Consider the following 17,032-nt stretch of genomic DNA (forward strand, 5'->3'; position numbering starts at 1 on the left):
AGCCCAGCTCCCAACAGCAACATGGAGCGTGGGAGGGATGGGGGTCAGGGATTGAGGTGGGGGAGATGGGCAGCAAAGGAGAGCCTGAGGCTTTGACTGGAAGAGAACCCAATGAACCATTATTGGTGAGGTCCATAGCCAACATGGCTTGCACAAAAATTGTGCAGATATGACAACCCATGGACTGGAAAATGACATGGTGGAAATGCAGAACTCTGTTGGGGATGTAGAGAAGTTTGTCATGAGACTCTGCACAAGAGAAATGACAGGATATGTGGTTGGTTATGAAGGGGTTAAAGGTATGAGAAGGGACTGGGCATAGCTCTGACTGAGCAATAAAATATCTATTAAAATCTCTGTGCAGGGCTCATGGGAATTTTAAAAGTGAATGTAACCCTCAAGGATGTACAAAAAAGTCCTTTCTCCATATTCAGAGCTGTGTATGAGGGGTGTGTGTGTGTGTTTGGCAGAGAGCTCAGAGTCTGGCCTCAGAAAGCTTGGGTTCAAGTCCAGTCTCACACTTACATTGTGAGCTTGTGCAAGTGGCTTACCTCCAGCCGGTCTCAAATTTTAGTCCGTAAAATGGAGTGTAGCAGTCTTTGTTGTAAAGCACTGGACACACTTGTACACCACACACTACTTGGCCTAGAGTGCACACTCAGGAAAAGTTGGCTATTGTTAATTAATTAATTTCAAACCAGGGCTAATAAAAAAATAAAAACAGAGGAACATCTACCATGTACAAGACTCTGGGCCAAATTACATCTATGAATTCATAACATTTAGTCCTTATGACTACTAGCCTGGCAGCTCTTATCCCCATTACAAATGAGAAAGGGCATCCCAGCAAGAGGGCTGGCCTTGCCACTGCACCAAGATCGAAATGAACTGCTGGGGAAATGACCATGGATGCATCCCTTTGAACTGGCTTAGAGTCAACATTTGCTTGAGGAAGTATAGTAAGAGCCATACTTCAGGATTTATCATTCCTCAGCTGGTTAAATGGGGTAGAATGGGATTGCTCTCTTAAGTCAAGTGGCTTCCTCCATTTCGTTCACAACTGCACTGAGGCCCAAATTTCCTCAGATGTGCTTTCTGCTGCATCCTACAGAGGCTCCCCAGATCACCCAGCACCTCCAGGGGTTCTGTGGGAGGCAACGAACACCAGGGGTTAATGCAGAGGGGAAGGAGTAGGAGGCAGGGCCATGGTATGAGAGCAACCCTTCATGTAAGAATTAGCTCTCGAAAAGCGGAGCCAGATGGACCAAAGGAAGAGAGAAAAAGGCACAAGCATCTCACTTTCAAGATGTTTTCACACAGGCTTGGGCTTCTTCATGTTCATCTATGGTTTCAGACTTGCTGAATCAATAGGATCTCCATCCTGGAAAGCCCATAAGGGCCAATTGGTCCAGCCGCACCATACAACTGGTGGCAGGTGACTCGCCCAGTGCCACACACACAGCGAACTGGCACCAAAGTCCAGACGAAAACCTTAGTTTCCTCATTCCCAGGGCAGTGCTATTTCCATCTCCTCATCTGGCTTCCACATTGCTCATTTTCCAGTTCTCTCCTGTAAGACTTTTGTCCCTGGCCCCAGAGCGACAGGCCCTTTGGACAGGAGCCAAGGGTTCAAGGGGCAGCAGGGGAGATTGCACCCTGGGGGATGGGCCACCCTGCAAGTTGGTTTTGTACCAAATGGAATCAGAGCATTAACATGTTGAGTGTGCCTCTGTGCTGTCTAAACCAGCCCTGAGTACTAACCAGGAAGCTTAGAGAGAGCTAAAAATAACTGGCTAATCACCACCAGGAAGAATTAACAAGGACTCGGAAGAAAGGAAAATGTCTTAATATTCCATCTCCTTACAGCTGGGCTCTAGCTGTGGCAAGTCCCCTCCTGGCTTCTGTAGGGCAGATAATTAGGCAATAAGGAAGCTCCTGCTCTTAGGGGCACTGGGAGGGAGCCTGCCCCAGCCTGTAGGAGGATAAACGGATCAGGGTTATTTGGGGTGAGGTGTTGGAAAACAATGAACACAGAAGAAATGCAATGCAACAGGAGGCAGGTTTGGAAGAATCAAACTGTTGTACAGTTTACACCCCTTCTCTTTCGAGAAAGCGACATCCTTAATCAAGGGGAAACATCATTATATCCTGCCTCGCAGACCCTCTGAAAGGCTTCCCTGAAGCCTTTCTGAAAGCACCTGGTTCAGCACTGGAGTGCCATAGATATGGTACCACAATGAATTGAGGTCTTCCCAGCAAAATTACCTTCTTTGAGCAAGGACCAATGTGAACCCACAATAAACTAAATGCTGTGATGGAGAACCAGGAGGGCCTGACTAGAATGATTTGTTCATAGAACCTGAAAGAGTAGGAATAGGGAACAATTATTGCAATTTGGAATTCGGAGAGGTCAGTTCAAAAGAAATTTAAAAAAAGAAATATTTTGTAGAGGACAGGGTAATACTTGAAGAGCTTACTTCCTCCAAAAGATTTAATGGATTTAAGTAAATAAATAAAAATTGGTTTAAAAGGTTCATGAACACACATTCTTTTCAAGTGTACATGAAACATTCTCCAGGATAGATCACATGTGAGGCCAGAAAACCAGTCTCAGTAAATTGAAGAAAAGTGAAATCCTATCAAGCATCTTTTCCAAACACAATGGTATGGAACTAGAAATCAATTGCAAGAAAAAGCTGGAATAAACCCATATACATAGAAGCTAAACAACATGCTACTAAACAATCAATGTAGCAACAAAGAAACCAAAGATTACAAAAAAAAAAAAAAAAGTACATGGAGACAAATGAAAATGGAAACACCATGGTCCAAATCTTTGGGACACAACAAAAGCAGATCTAAGAGGAAAGTTTATAGTGATACAGATCTAACTCAAGAAACAATAAAAATCTCAAATAAACAATGCAACATTATACCTAAAGGGACTAGAAAAAAGAAGAGCAAACAAAACTCAATGCTAGTAGAAGGAAGGAAATAATAATAACCAGAGCAGAAATAAATAGAGAAAAAAATGGAAAAGATCAGTGAAACTAAGAGCTGTTTTTTTTGAAAGGATAAATAAAACTGATAAGCCTTTAGTCAGATTCAAGAGAAAAAGAAAGAGGACTCAAATAAATAAATCAGAAATAAAAAAGGAAAAACAACTGACACCATAGAAGTATAAAGAATTATAACCAAATACTGTGAAAAATTATGTCAATAAATTGACATAAAGTCCTAGAAATATACAATCTTCCAAAGATGAATTAGGAAGAAATAGAAAATTTGAACTAGTATTGATTACTAGTAACAACATTGAATTGATAATCAAAACAAATAAAAGTCCAGGACCAAATAGCTTTACAGGTTAATTCAACCACTTAAGAAAGAGTTAATACCTATTCTCAAACTATTCCAAAACATTAAAGCGGAAGGAGAGCTTCCAAATTCATTCTATGAGGATAGTATTACCCTGATACCAAAACCAGAAAAAGATACAAGAAAGACTGCAGACCAATATCCCTGATGAACAAAAATGCTAAAATCCTCAAGAAAAATTTAGTTAACTGAATTTGATAATACATTAAAAGAATCATTCACTGGGTACCTGGGTGGCTCGGTGGTTGAGCATCTTCCTTTGACTCAGGTCATGATCCCAGGGTCCTGGGATTAGTTCCTCATCAGGCAACCTGTGGGGAACCTGCTTCTCGCTCTGCCTTTGTTTCTGCCTCTCTCTCTCTGTGGGTCTCTCCTGAATAAATAAATAAATAATCTTAAAAAAAAAAAAAACATTCACCACAATTAAGTAGGATTTATTCCAGGGCTGCAAGGGTGGTATATTCACAAATCAACCAATGTGATATATCACATTAAAATGAAAAAGAATAGAAACTGTATGATCATCTTGATACGGAAAAAGCATTTGACAGAATACAACATCCATTTATGGTAAAAAAAAAAAACTCTCAACAATGTGGAGTTAGAGGAAATATACTTTAACATGATAAAGGACATAAATGAAAGAATTCATAGTTAACATCATCCCCAATGGGGAAAAACTAAAAGCTGTTTCTCTAAAGTCAAGAACAAGACAAGGATGGCCGCTCTCACCATTTTTACTCACCATAATACTGAAAGTCCTAGCCACAGCAGTCACACAAGAAAAAGAATAGACATCGAAATTGGTAAGAAATAAATAAAACTTTCACTATTTGCAGATGACATGATACTACACATAGAAGGTCCTAAAGACTAAATCAAAAAACTATTAGAACCAATAAATGAATTCAGTAAATGTACAGAATGCAAAATCATATCTAAAACAATCTGTTGTGCTTCTATAGACTAATAATGAAACAACAGGAGGAGAAATTAAGAAAACAATCCCATTTACAATTGTACCAAAAAGAATAAAATACCTAGGAATAAATTTAACCAAGGAAGTGAGAGACTTACATTCTGAAAACTATAAGATACAGATGAAAGAAATTGAAGATGACATAAACAAATGGAAAGATATACTGTGCTCATAGATTGGAAGAATTAATGCTGTTAAAATGTCCATACTATTCAAAGCAATCTATGGATTCAGTGCAATCTCTATAAAAATACCAATAGCATTTTTCATAGAACTAGAGTAAGTAATCTTAAAATTTGTATAGAATCACAAAAGACCTTGAAAAGCCAACGCAGTCTTGAGAAAGAACAAAGCCAAACATATTACAATCCTAGATTTTGAGATTTACCACAAAGCTGTGGTAATCAAAACAGTACGATACTAGCACAAAAACAGACACATAGATCAATGGGATCGGATAGAGAGCTCAGAAATAAACCTGCACTTATATGCTCAATTAATCTGTGAGAAAGAAGACAAGATTATACAATGGGGGGAGGACAGTCTTAATAAACAGTATCGTGAAAACTGGACCACTTTTTTGTGCCATACACAAAAATAAACTTAAAATGGATTAAAGACCTAAGTGTGAGACAGGAATCATAAACCTCCTAAAAGAAAACATAGGCAGTAATTTCTTGGACATCACCCTTAGCAACATATTTACAGATATATCTCCTCAGGCAGAGAAAACAAAAGCAAAATTAAGCTATTGAGACTATACCAAAATAAAAGGCTTTTGCACAGCAAAGGAAATGACCAACAAAACAAAGGCAAACTACTGAATGGGTGAAGATATTTGCATATCACATATCTGATATGGGTTAAAATCCAAAATATATAAAGAACTTATACAGCCCAACAGCAAAAAAAAAAAAAAGATTTAAAAATGGCCAATGAACAAATGAAAAGATATTCAACATCACTCATCATCAGAGAAATGTAACTCAAAGCCACAATGATATATCGTTTCATGCCTGTCAGAATGGCTAATATAAAAAACACAAGAAATTACAAGTGTTGGCAAGGATGTGGAGAGAAGGGAACCCTCATGCGCTGCTGATGAAAATGTAAATTGGTGCAGTTACTATGGAAAGCAGTATAGAGGTTCTACAAAAAATTAAAAGTAGAAATGCCATATAAACCAGTAATTCCACTACTGGGTATTTACCCAAAGGAAATGATAACACTGGTTTGAAAAGATGCACTCCTAAGTTTATTACAGAATTATTTATAAATAGCCAAGGTATGGAAGAAACCCAAGTATCCATTGACAGATGAATGGATAAAGAAGATGTGGTGTGTGTATACACACACACACACACACACACACACACCATGGAATATTATTCAACCATGAAAAAGAATGAAATCTTGCCATTTGCAACAACATGAATGGACCTAGGGGGTATTGTGCTACGTGAAATAAGTCAGAAAGACAAGTACCAGGTGGTTTTACTTTTATGTGGGATCTAAAAAAATAAGACAAATGAACCAACAAACAGATTCTCAAATTCAGAGAACAAACTGGCTGGTTGCCAGAGGGGACGGGGGTGGGGAGGTGGGAAAAATAGGTGAAGAGGATTAAAAAAATTATAAATGACAAGTACATTATTAAAAAGAGCTGCAGTGAGGAGCTGTTTGGTAGCACACCCAGACCACTGGATTCACTACTATTGGCAACATGCTCATGATGCTTCCCCAGTCCATGTGCTTGGCGCAGGCAGGTATTGTGCCTGCTGGGAGTAAAAATAAGAGGAAGAGCAATGTGAAAAAAGAATGTGGATTAAAAAAAAGAAGAAGAATGGTGGACTTTGGTTGTGTAAGATGGGTTCAAGTCCTACTCCACCAATTTTTAGCTGGATCTTAGCTTGACTCAGACAGCTATGTTTAACTTGATTCTCCAGGTCTTTATTTTCTCACCTGCAGATAAGGATGATAGGAGTATCATTTTCTCTGTAAGGAGAATCAAACCACCTCACCAATGTGAAAACACTTCATCCTAAAGTACAACACAGATATGAATAACTGTTAAGCTCTGGAAAGAGACAGACATGAATCAGCCCAATCTTTCTGATGCACAGATTAAGACAAAGAAGTATTCAACTTCTCAGCACCTGCACCTGTTCCCCAAGGCAGTCGTTCTTGATTAGGTGAATCTCATCATCCTACTTCTGCTGTTTGTCCTGGTGTGGAGTTCTAGTGGCTGCATCCACCACTGCCATTGCCTTGGGGGAAGGATACTATTGGTGAGTTGCAAGGGGGCCAATTTCTGGAAGTCATAAAGTCTCTGTGTTGGCTTCCCACAGCCAGAGGGGCGCCATCCTGCTGCCTGAGTCACACTGTGGTCCCCAGGGAGGAGAGAATAGTCTTCACTGAGACGGGGAGACTTCAGAGGATCCTGCATGGGATGCTAGGGAAAGGCAAATCAGAAGTTTCAAAAAATCCATTGGTCTGATGTTGTTCCCATTCCAAACCGATAGACTTTTATTGTATTATTATTATTATTTTTTACTTTGGGGGCTCTTTATCTGGTATTACTTAAAACTTCTAAACAGCAAGATGGTTTTGAAAGAAGAAAGAATAAAATTTAGAAAACTGAGTTAAAATGGCAGCTGTGCCACTTATTGGTTACATGACATTATCAAGTCATTGAACTGCTCTGAGCTTCATCTGGTAAAGAGGAGAGAGGCTTGCCCTGCTGCCTCACAGGGCTGCTATGGGAGTCATTTGTGAAAAAAGTATAAGAAACAAAGTTATAAACTGGATTATCTCATCAAATGTGAACTTAAGTCATTTGAACTGTTAGGTAGATGATTCTCAGTAATAACTTGCATTAGAATAACACTTGATTTGGTCATTTATTAAGGTATAAATTGATGAATGTGTCCCTTATAATGTACAGTTGTGAGACTTTTTTAAAAAGATTTTATTTGATAGAGTGAGAGAGAAAGAGCACAAGCAGGGGGAGTGGCAGCAGTGGGAGAGGGAAAAGCAGACTCCCTGCTGAGCAGAGAGCCCGATGCGGGGCTCCATCCCAGGACCCTGAGATCATGACCCGAGCTGAAGGAAAACACTTAGCCAACTGAGCCACGCAGGCACCCCTAGTTGTGAGTTTTGACAAACACATCCAGTTGTGTAAGCACCAGCACACGGAAGATATAAAACAGTCCTACCACCGCCATTCCCTGATGCTTCTTTGTGGTCAGGGATTCTTCACATCCCCAAGAGGTGGCAATCACTGCTTCAATCACCCCCTGGCAATTACTGATCTGTTTTTTGCCCCTACATGTTTTACTTTTTTCCAGAATGTCATACAAATGGAATAACACAACATGAAGCCTTTGGAGTCAGGCTTCTTTCACGTATCATAATGCACTGAGATTTACCTAGCTTATTTCCTATATTCAGTAATTCATTTCTTTTTATTGCTGAGTAAGTAGCATTTCATTCCATGGGTGTATGTCATAGTTTCTTCATCTTTTTGGATTTTTTCCACAATTAAACCACTATTAACATTTGTATACAGATTTTTGTGTGAACATAACTTTTTATTTGTCTTGGGCAAATACCTAGGAGTGGGATTGCTACATCATATGGTAGGTGTTTGTCTAACTGTATGACATTGACAGAGACTGGTTTTTGTTGTTTTGTTTTTCTGGGTTTTGGGGGGTTGTTTTTGTTGTTGTTAGAGAGGGAGAGGGAGAGCGAGGCAGGGTACAGAAGGAGAGGGAGAGAGAGAAAGTTAAGCAGACTCTACACCCAACACAGAGCCTGACATGGAGCTCCATCTCACAACCCTGAGATCATGACCTGAGTCGAAATCAAGAGTTGGATACTTAGCTGACTGAGTCATCCAGGCGCCCCCAACAGACTGTTTTCTTAAGTGGCTATGGAATTTTGCATTCTAGCACAGCACTTTAAAAAAAAAAAAACCTTTAAAAAAATATTCCTCTAAGCCCTCATGTACCACATTTTATTTTATCCCCCAGGTAGCTCTGTGTAATAAAGAGGGTAAATCACTACCCTTGTGTAACAGGTGTAACAGAGATGTGAGGGCTAAGGGGAGAAATCACTATGGCAGAGGCTGCTACAGTCCCCAGTAGATCTCCTCTCCCTTTCTTCCTTTTAGTGACCACTCCTGCTTCCTGCTGAGTTTTGGCTGAGCAGGTGGTACCCATCAAGAAACTACATTCCCCAGCTTCCCTTGTATCTAAGAGGTCATGTGACTAGACTCTGGCCAGTGGGATATGAGCAGGGATCATATGTGCAAACTCCAATTCTGGAAGGCTGAATTTACTTCCTCTTTGCCTTCTCTTTTCCCTTTTCTGCTGGCTGGAATGCAGCTGTGGACTTGTGGCTGAAGATGGGACAAAAATGGAAGAAACCCAGGTGCTTGATTGAGGTTATGGAACAGGGCTGACCCAACAGGCAGGGGCCACTCAGACTGTTAATGTGTCCCTTCCTTCCCCCATGGTAGTTTTGGGTTCTCTTTGCCATCACAGTGTGGTGTTTATCCTAGTTACTACAGTCACATGTCAGGTAAGTGGGAGCATGTTACATTGGTCTGCTCCGCCTCTTCCATCTGGTATAGAAAATTAAGAAGAAAATCAACCTGCTGAAAGCAAGATATTATCCTCTGAGGATCACCTCTTCTGATTTTCCAGACCCCTGAGGAGCTGAGTCTGCTGCTACATGAGAATCATTTATTTTGTTCATGGAGGACTTCATGTGAACAGCAAGAAATGAAGTAGTTAGAGACAGGATGGTAACTGAAAGACTCTGGAGGTCCAACTAAGGCAGTTGGACTTCATGGATTAAGCAAGAGGTGGAAAACACTTGCAGAGGGAACCGAGAAGATAGAGTCATGTCTGGCAGTTGTGTAGTGAGAAGATTGGAGGGGAAGAGTCCAGGGTAGGAGGCCCTCTTGGGAGGAGACATGAGGACTTTTGGAATGTACAGGTAGAGGTTGGGCAGCTGCCAGCACATCATGTGGGGAGAAAAGAAGCCAGCGATGAAGGGGAAGCATATGGGATGGACTTAGGCTACAGGAAAACTGAAACAGATTGCTGAGGAACCCTCTCCCAGAGCCACCTGCAGTACTCACCCCTGTCTACTCCCTTTCTTGCATTCCTAGCTAGCACCTCTTCACTTGTTGGCAACACCTTGTTTGTTTAGTCTTCAAATCATGTGTCAAGAGCCAAATAGGCCTGGCTTATCCTCCACAGTAGCACAACATGCCCAGTCCAGAACCCTGAATCCCAGAGCAGCAGATGAAGGAGGTGGGGAAGGCTTTAATGCCATAGGTAACAAGGAGCCACTGTAGGTTTTGGAGGAAGGGCGTATCTTATTGAAAATAATACTGGAGCCAATAGTGTAAGCCCCACCAACAACGAATAATCCTACACAGAAAGTGATTAGACTTATTCAAGTTATTAATTAATTTGATTTGTCTAGGACCTAAATGTAGTCTTGAAGATGGGATATAAAGCTGCTTGGGGTCTATGGACAAAGGTCAATGATAAAGAATAATGTATTTAAGAAGAGAAGGGGGCACAGGGATTAACTTCTATGCCCTTATTTTGAATTACATAATTTTAGAACACAATGGGATCTTCAAAAGCATGAAAGGCTGAAGATAAGGACGAATGGAAGAGTCTTGACTGAAAGGACCAACTCTACCACCAACTTGGCTCTGTGGCCTTACACCAGTCATTTACCCTCTCTGAGCTCCAGAGGGGCCAACCATACCTGATGATCCCTACAGCTGCTAACTTTTGCACCACGTAGTACAATTCAATAGCATCTACACCAAATGTGAACGTGTCACCTATATCATTGATGGTGAGTTAGTGGGCTTGCAAATAAGAAAGAAAAATGCACCAATTTGTGGATCTACGTTTCTCTAACAAGCTACACATGCCCCCAAGAGTGTCAGTGGTGCCCCAAGGGGTATAAGGAGCCACAGGGCGAACAAGGAATGTTTTCCTGAGATTTCAATTACATTTGCCAGTCAGTGGTTTCAAATATATTTATATAATATTCAAAATAAATATATCATGGAGAAGAATATAATATTCTAATATGTTTTAAAAAATAGAACATAAAACTTCAAAAAAACTCTGAGCATAAGGAGAGCTGTTTGGAACTGTGTGTCTCTCTGTGTGCATGCTGAAGGAGATGGGATAAGGTTATAAAAGCAAGACAAAATGGAAAGAGGAGGGTGAAAACCAGAGAGGCAGGAGAGAGCCTGAAGGAAGGGAGTGAGAAAATGAGAACCAGCACAGGTTTGACGTTTCTGCAGTCATAGGAAGCACACAGCCATTAATGAGAGAAGCCTTGGGTTCAACTTCCACATCTGCCGTTGCTGGGATTGGAGCTGGCTTGGGAGACCACCAGGATCTATAAGCTCTAGAGATTTTCTTTTTTTTCTCAAGTTCAAGGTTACTTCTTCCTCCCCTCTGGGCCCTTTTGGATACAGAAGTGTTTATTACCTTGGCAGAATGAAACATTAGCTGTTCTTCAAAATGTCTTTCTGCTCATGGAGCCCGGCCCTGCCTATTTACCCTGTAAGGTGCTTTCCCCAGGGAAATCAGCCTTGGTTGCAAGTCTGCAGGCCTCTGGGAGGTGTAATTTGCTAAAGGAGTTCAAATAAATACACCACCCAGAGCAGAGCCGTGCCCAAGGTTGAAAAGAATCCACCTGCCAAATGGCCCGGCTCCTCCCAAGTGGCAGTGAAACAGAAAAGCCCCAACAATAGGAGGAACACAGAGCTTTGCCCCAGCATTTAGAGGCTTGTGGAAAGACAGACTCTCCTTTTATGTTGTTATTCAGCAGCTGATGGGGAGGGAAAGGCCAAGCAGGGCCTTCTGAACCTGGCTTCCAGTTTGTCACTGGCATGTCCTGGCTGCGGCCCCAGGCAAGCAAGTGGGCAGGGCAGGGGCACTTGGGCGGTCCTGGCCCTGGAGTCAGCATCCCTCTACTAGTGTCCAGTGACTCTCTAGAGCACATTTTCCAGAGCCTTTTCTGTGCAGGCACGAGGCTGGGGCCTGGAACACAAATGCACATAAGAATCCGCATTGCCCTTGAGAAGGTCGCAGGGTGGAGCAGACACACAACCAGTAATTTTGGCACAGAGTGATGAGTTTCACATGAAGGGAAGTCAGGAAACTGTGAGGAGCACCTGTGCCCACATTCACACCAGTGTGAATGGAACGTTGCAGGTTGGAAGGATCCCAAGGGAAAACAAGAAGACCTGTGTCACCCAAGGGTGGGATGTGATGTCATAGTTGTGACACCCGAGCTACACAGTTTACTTTCTTCTCAATTTCTCCTTCTACTCTGACCTTTGGACAAAAGACATGGATTGAAAGCAGGGGAAGGGTAGGAGGGAAGAGTTCTTCTCCAGGCCTTGGATCTGAGTCCCTGGTTGCCAATAGAGCAGGGCCTTTGTCACAGAGGACAGTGCCCTCAGGAGCTCAGAGGGGCAGCTGACTGTATGGCAGAAGGTGAGGGACCACACAGGGTTCCACAGCAGAGGTGGGGGCAGAGCGTTGGCAGAGGCCCACAGTTCCATGGAAGGCCTAGAGGGCATTCTCACTTCCTTCTCGACTTCCAGCCAACCAACAAAGTGGAAAATTATTTACTTTCCCTCCCTCCCTCATTGCTTCTTTTCTCAAACATATTGGTGGTTTTATATCTTCTGGGTGTAGCAGAATTGGAACATTCTGTCTTGGCAAGACATTCCTTCTTAGAGAGCATTCAGAAAGAACTTCCCTTTCTGGCTTAGAGCAAACTGAGCTTCAGGTAGACACTATTACTGTCCAGGTGCTTTCTAGTGGCTACTGTCTTTGGAGGGAAGCTGGACCACAGAAAATTAGCGAGGAATCTGTAGTTGCTGATCCTGCAGGAGGCAGGCAAGGGACTTGACAAGACTGGCTAAGATAGAGTTATTTGCAGGTTCTTATTGAAAGCTAATTGCACACATCAGATTTCTACATGCAGGAGTGTGAAAGCATAGACATAATGCTTCATCAAAATGGAGAAAAAAATGCAACAGTGGGCATGTCATTTATCTTCATTTCTCTTCTTTCATGTCCAGGAGATAGGGACTAGATCCCAGAGGATGAGCCTTAAAACCTATCAGTGGTTCCCTCCAACTTCCAAAATAAATTTCAACTCCCCCACTCCCCTACTTCCCCTTGATTCCCCCCACCGCCAGCATTGCCTAATGGTCTGCTACTCATTTCCAAAGGGGAAAAATGGTATCCAAAACCAAGCAGCAAGCAAACTGTATTTTGCATCTTTGTGGCTCAAATGTAACAAATCATCAGGGACTACTGTTTAAAATGAGAACTTAAACCCCACTTTGAACTTCCCCTCACTCCCATGCTTCTGCTCATCCTCCTAGTTGACTATATTTCCTGATTACCTGTCAGTTGGCTGGGAATATATGGTTTTGCTATTCCAAATGCAGAGAGCAATGAATCTTTATCATTTGCTTCTTAAATGTGCCAGGTCTTTTTTTTCCTCCCCCTCTTTTGATGGATAGTCAGCACATGTAGCATCTTAGATTGTCCTGCTATAACTGCCCTTTGGTATAACTATGAACCTTAAAAATAAAACTGTCAGTTATTTACCAGAAAAATAGGTTTATTCAGGAATAGCAGAAAATTGCAATCTGGAACATGCAAACCATGTCAAAACCATAGGCAAGTCCAGAGAACAGAGGAGAGGAATGCTTTTTTATAGAGGAAAGTGGGGAGTTGGGAGCAATTGTTATAAGTAAAAAGTCCATTGGAGTAAACTAGGAGTTTGAAGTGTAGTGGCTTCTCATTGGCTGAGTTGTGACAATCTCTTATTGGCTGGGCTGTTGCCAGGCAAGGAGAAAATCTTCCTCCTGCTACGGTAATAAAGTAAGCTTCTTTCTGTTGGGAATGCAAATCACTCTCTTCCTGTAGGTCTGCACCTGCCTGGGAATGGCAGAGGATGAGATTGCCCCTTTCTGGCTTCCTGGATCTATTTTCTTTTCTTTTTTTTTTTTTATTTTTTAGGTTGATATTTATTTATTCATGAAAGACAGAGAGAGAGAGAGCAGTGACATAGGCAGAGAGAAGCATGCTCTCTGTAAGGAGCCTGATGTGGGACTCAATCCCAGGACTCCAGGATCACAACTAAAGGCAAAGGCAGACCCTTAACCATCGAGCCACTCAAGTACCCCTTGACTCCATTTTAAATAAGGTTTCCTTCAATCACTTTCACACGGTCAATATGCACTTGATAATGTTATGACCTTAGGAAATGATGGTGCAATCTTTCCCCTTTAAAACCTGACTACTTATGTAAGACACTTTCTCCTAACTATATATCCCTTCTCTGAAACAGCACACTCTTTTGTCACCTTGCTGGTTTCTTTGCTACCAAGACAATAAACTTTGACATATGCTCAAGATCAATTTGTCTAAGACATTTAATATTTTGACATTACCCTGCTCTCAGGGCCCAACTAACTGCAAAGGTTTTCTCAGCCTCCTTCTCCCCAAGCATTTCCAGATGCATAGAGGACAGGTAAGTGTCTAGTCCCTGCCCCCTTGACCCATCCCACTCCATCCTTTCTTTTTTAAGAATCTTCTTATGTCTGTTTGTTTTTCAGGACTCAGCTCAAAGCTATCTCTTTCTGAGAAGCCCTTCTTGAGTCATTCCCATTCCCACTCTCCCACAGCTCCTCTCACCACACCAGGTTAGGGGCTCCTCTGTGCTCCTGTGATCACATTGTTTACGTCCATAGCAACACTATAACAAAAAAAAAATTTTTTTTAAACTTGCCTAAATTTATAACCTAATCATGAAGCACAGGAAAAATATTTTTAGTTCACATTGATTTGAGAGCTTATTGTGCACCAGGTACCATTCTAAGAGCTTTCTACAAATGATCTTATTACAGTTTTGGAACAGCCCTGTAGTAGACACTCCTGCTGCATACCAAACAATCAGTTCCCTTCTTTATGGCTGACAGAGCTCTAATTTTGTTCAGATGTCTACAATTCAAAGAAAGCTATAACCCACTACTGTGGGTTGAAACCAACTACTGTGATCCTATTTCTCTTAGATTGATTGGTTTCAGTATGGACATGTGAAAAAAATTCTACTCAGTGAGATATGAAAAGAAGTCTTATGAGTGGGGAGGTGCTTCTCAACAGTTTCTAGATGCCAGAAACTTTAGCAATCATTTTACAATTAGCAGGGGAATTAGCCTGGGAATAAGGAGACAGAGAATGTCAGAACCAAGAAATGGAAAATAATTATGCCTTGATAGTGTCACTGATTACTGAGGTAACCACTCCAGAAGTATCAGGACTTCTTTTTATGTGAGGAAATATAATTTATTTATTGTTTAAATTGAATTACTTGTAGTCAAAAGCATCTTAATCATTGTGAAATCCTTTAGAATGTCCTGTTATTATTTCCATTTTACAAATGAGATAATTGCAGCTCAAAGATGTTAAGATTAACTGCTTATAAAAAGTTAACCTGCCCCTAGGACTTTCTTCTCTGCTACATGTATTTTATTTTGCCCATAATGAAAACAACTGATTGACTAAACTGTTCCAGAGATGTTAGTATTCATTAATCAAGAAGTAAATGAAGGTCAGACTCACAATCTTACTTGCTTACACCAAGTTCCATCTCCATCCCATGCCCAGTGTAACTGCCCCTCCCAGCCACCCTTGCCTCAGTCCCAGTCCAGTGGACTCCCTCCCCCAGAAGACTGGCCCACCACTCTGCCAACCCTACATTTCCTGACTTGGGAGTTCTGCAGAACTTTGGTTCTGGTGGTGGTGGTGACAGGTCTCATTTCACAAACAAACTAAAGCACACCTAGTTAAAATGCATCATATTCAGGCCAGGGACTGAACACTTCCCTCAATAGGCAAAGAAAGCTTCCACAGATGACTGGCCTGGAGGATAAAGTGGCCAGGACATAATAGTAGAACATAAGCAGCACACATTGGAGCACTCTCTGAAGTGCCAAGCCTGGGAACAGGGGGCACTACATAGCATGGCACTAAAGGACCTCTTCTTTGCAAGGCCATTACCCTCAAGAACAAGAAACATAGCTGACGTTCCTAACAGAGAGAAACAGGCACAGAGACTTAGGCAAAATGCAAAGACAGAGAAATGTATCCCAAATGAAAGAACAAGACAAGACCATGGCCAGAGATCTCAGTGAAATAGTTGCAAGTAACATGCCTGACTGAGAATTTAAAATAATAATTATAAGGATACTCACTGGATTTGAGAAAAAAGTGGAAGACATGAATGAGACTCTTACCACAGAAATAAGGAATAACACAGCAGAGATAAAGAGCTCAATGAATGAAATAAGAAACACACTCGATAGAATGAACAGCAGGCTACAAGAAGCAGAGAAACAAATTAATGACCTAGAAGACAGAGTAATGGAAAGTAATCATGCTGAACAAAAGGGAGAACAAAAGAATTACACCAAATGAGCCTAGACTAGGGAAATCACTGACTCCATCAAATGTAATAATGTTTGACATTATAGGAGTCCCAGAAGGAGAAGAAAGGGGGGCAGAAAATTTATTTGAAGAAATAGCAGTGGAAAACTTCCCCAGTCTAGGGAAGGAAACAGATATCCAGATCCAGGAGGCACTGAGAACTCCCATCAAAACCAACAAAAGCAGATCCACACCAAAACATACTGTAATTAAATTGGCAAAATATAATGATAAAGAAAAATACAATTTTAAAAGCAGCAAGACAAACGATGACAGTAACTTACAAGAAAAACCCATAAGGCTAGCAGGGGGGTTCTCAGCAGACACCTTTAAAGCTAGAAGGGAGTGTGGTATGTTCAAAGTGCTGAATGGGAAAAATCTGCAGCCAAAAACCCTACCCAACAAGGCTATCATTCAGAATAGAAGGAGAGATAAAGAGTTTCTTAGGCAATCAAAAACTAAAAGAGTGGGATCCCTGGGTGGCGCAGCGGTTTAGCGCCTGCCTTTGGCCCAGGGCGCGATCCTGGAGACCCGGGATCAAATCCCACGTCGGGCTCCTAGTGCATGGAGCCTGCTTCTCCCTCTGCCTGTGTCTCTGCCTCTCTCTCTCTCTCTCTCTGTGACTATCATAAATAATAAATAAAAATTTAAAAATAAATAAATAAAATAAAATAAAAAACCTAAAAGAGTGCATGATCATGAAACCAGCCCTGCAAGAAATATTAAAGGGGAGTCTTGAGTAAAAAAGAGATCAAAAGTGACAGTATAAAAAAAAAAAAAGTGACAGTATAAAGGTAGGAAACACAAAACCAGTAAAAATGAATATTTCTGTAAAAATCAGTCAAGGAACTCACAAAATAAAAGGATATAAAATATAACAACATATACCTAACACATGGGGAAGAGACAAGTAAAGAATAGGTTCAAACTACAAACCTAATGGTAACTACAAATCAAAACCCACTAATAAACATATAAAGAATAAAGAGAAACAAATCCAAATATATGACTAAAGAAAATCAGCAAACCATGAAAGAGACAAAAACAAGAGTCAGAGAAAATCTTCAGAAACAACCACAAAACAAATAATAAAAGGACAGTAAGTACATATCTA

The sequence above is a fragment of the Vulpes vulpes genome, chromosome 8 (genome assembly GCF_048418805.1).
Source record: "Vulpes vulpes isolate BD-2025 chromosome 8, VulVul3, whole genome shotgun sequence".
NCBI lineage: Eukaryota > Metazoa > Chordata > Mammalia > Carnivora > Canidae > Vulpes > Vulpes vulpes.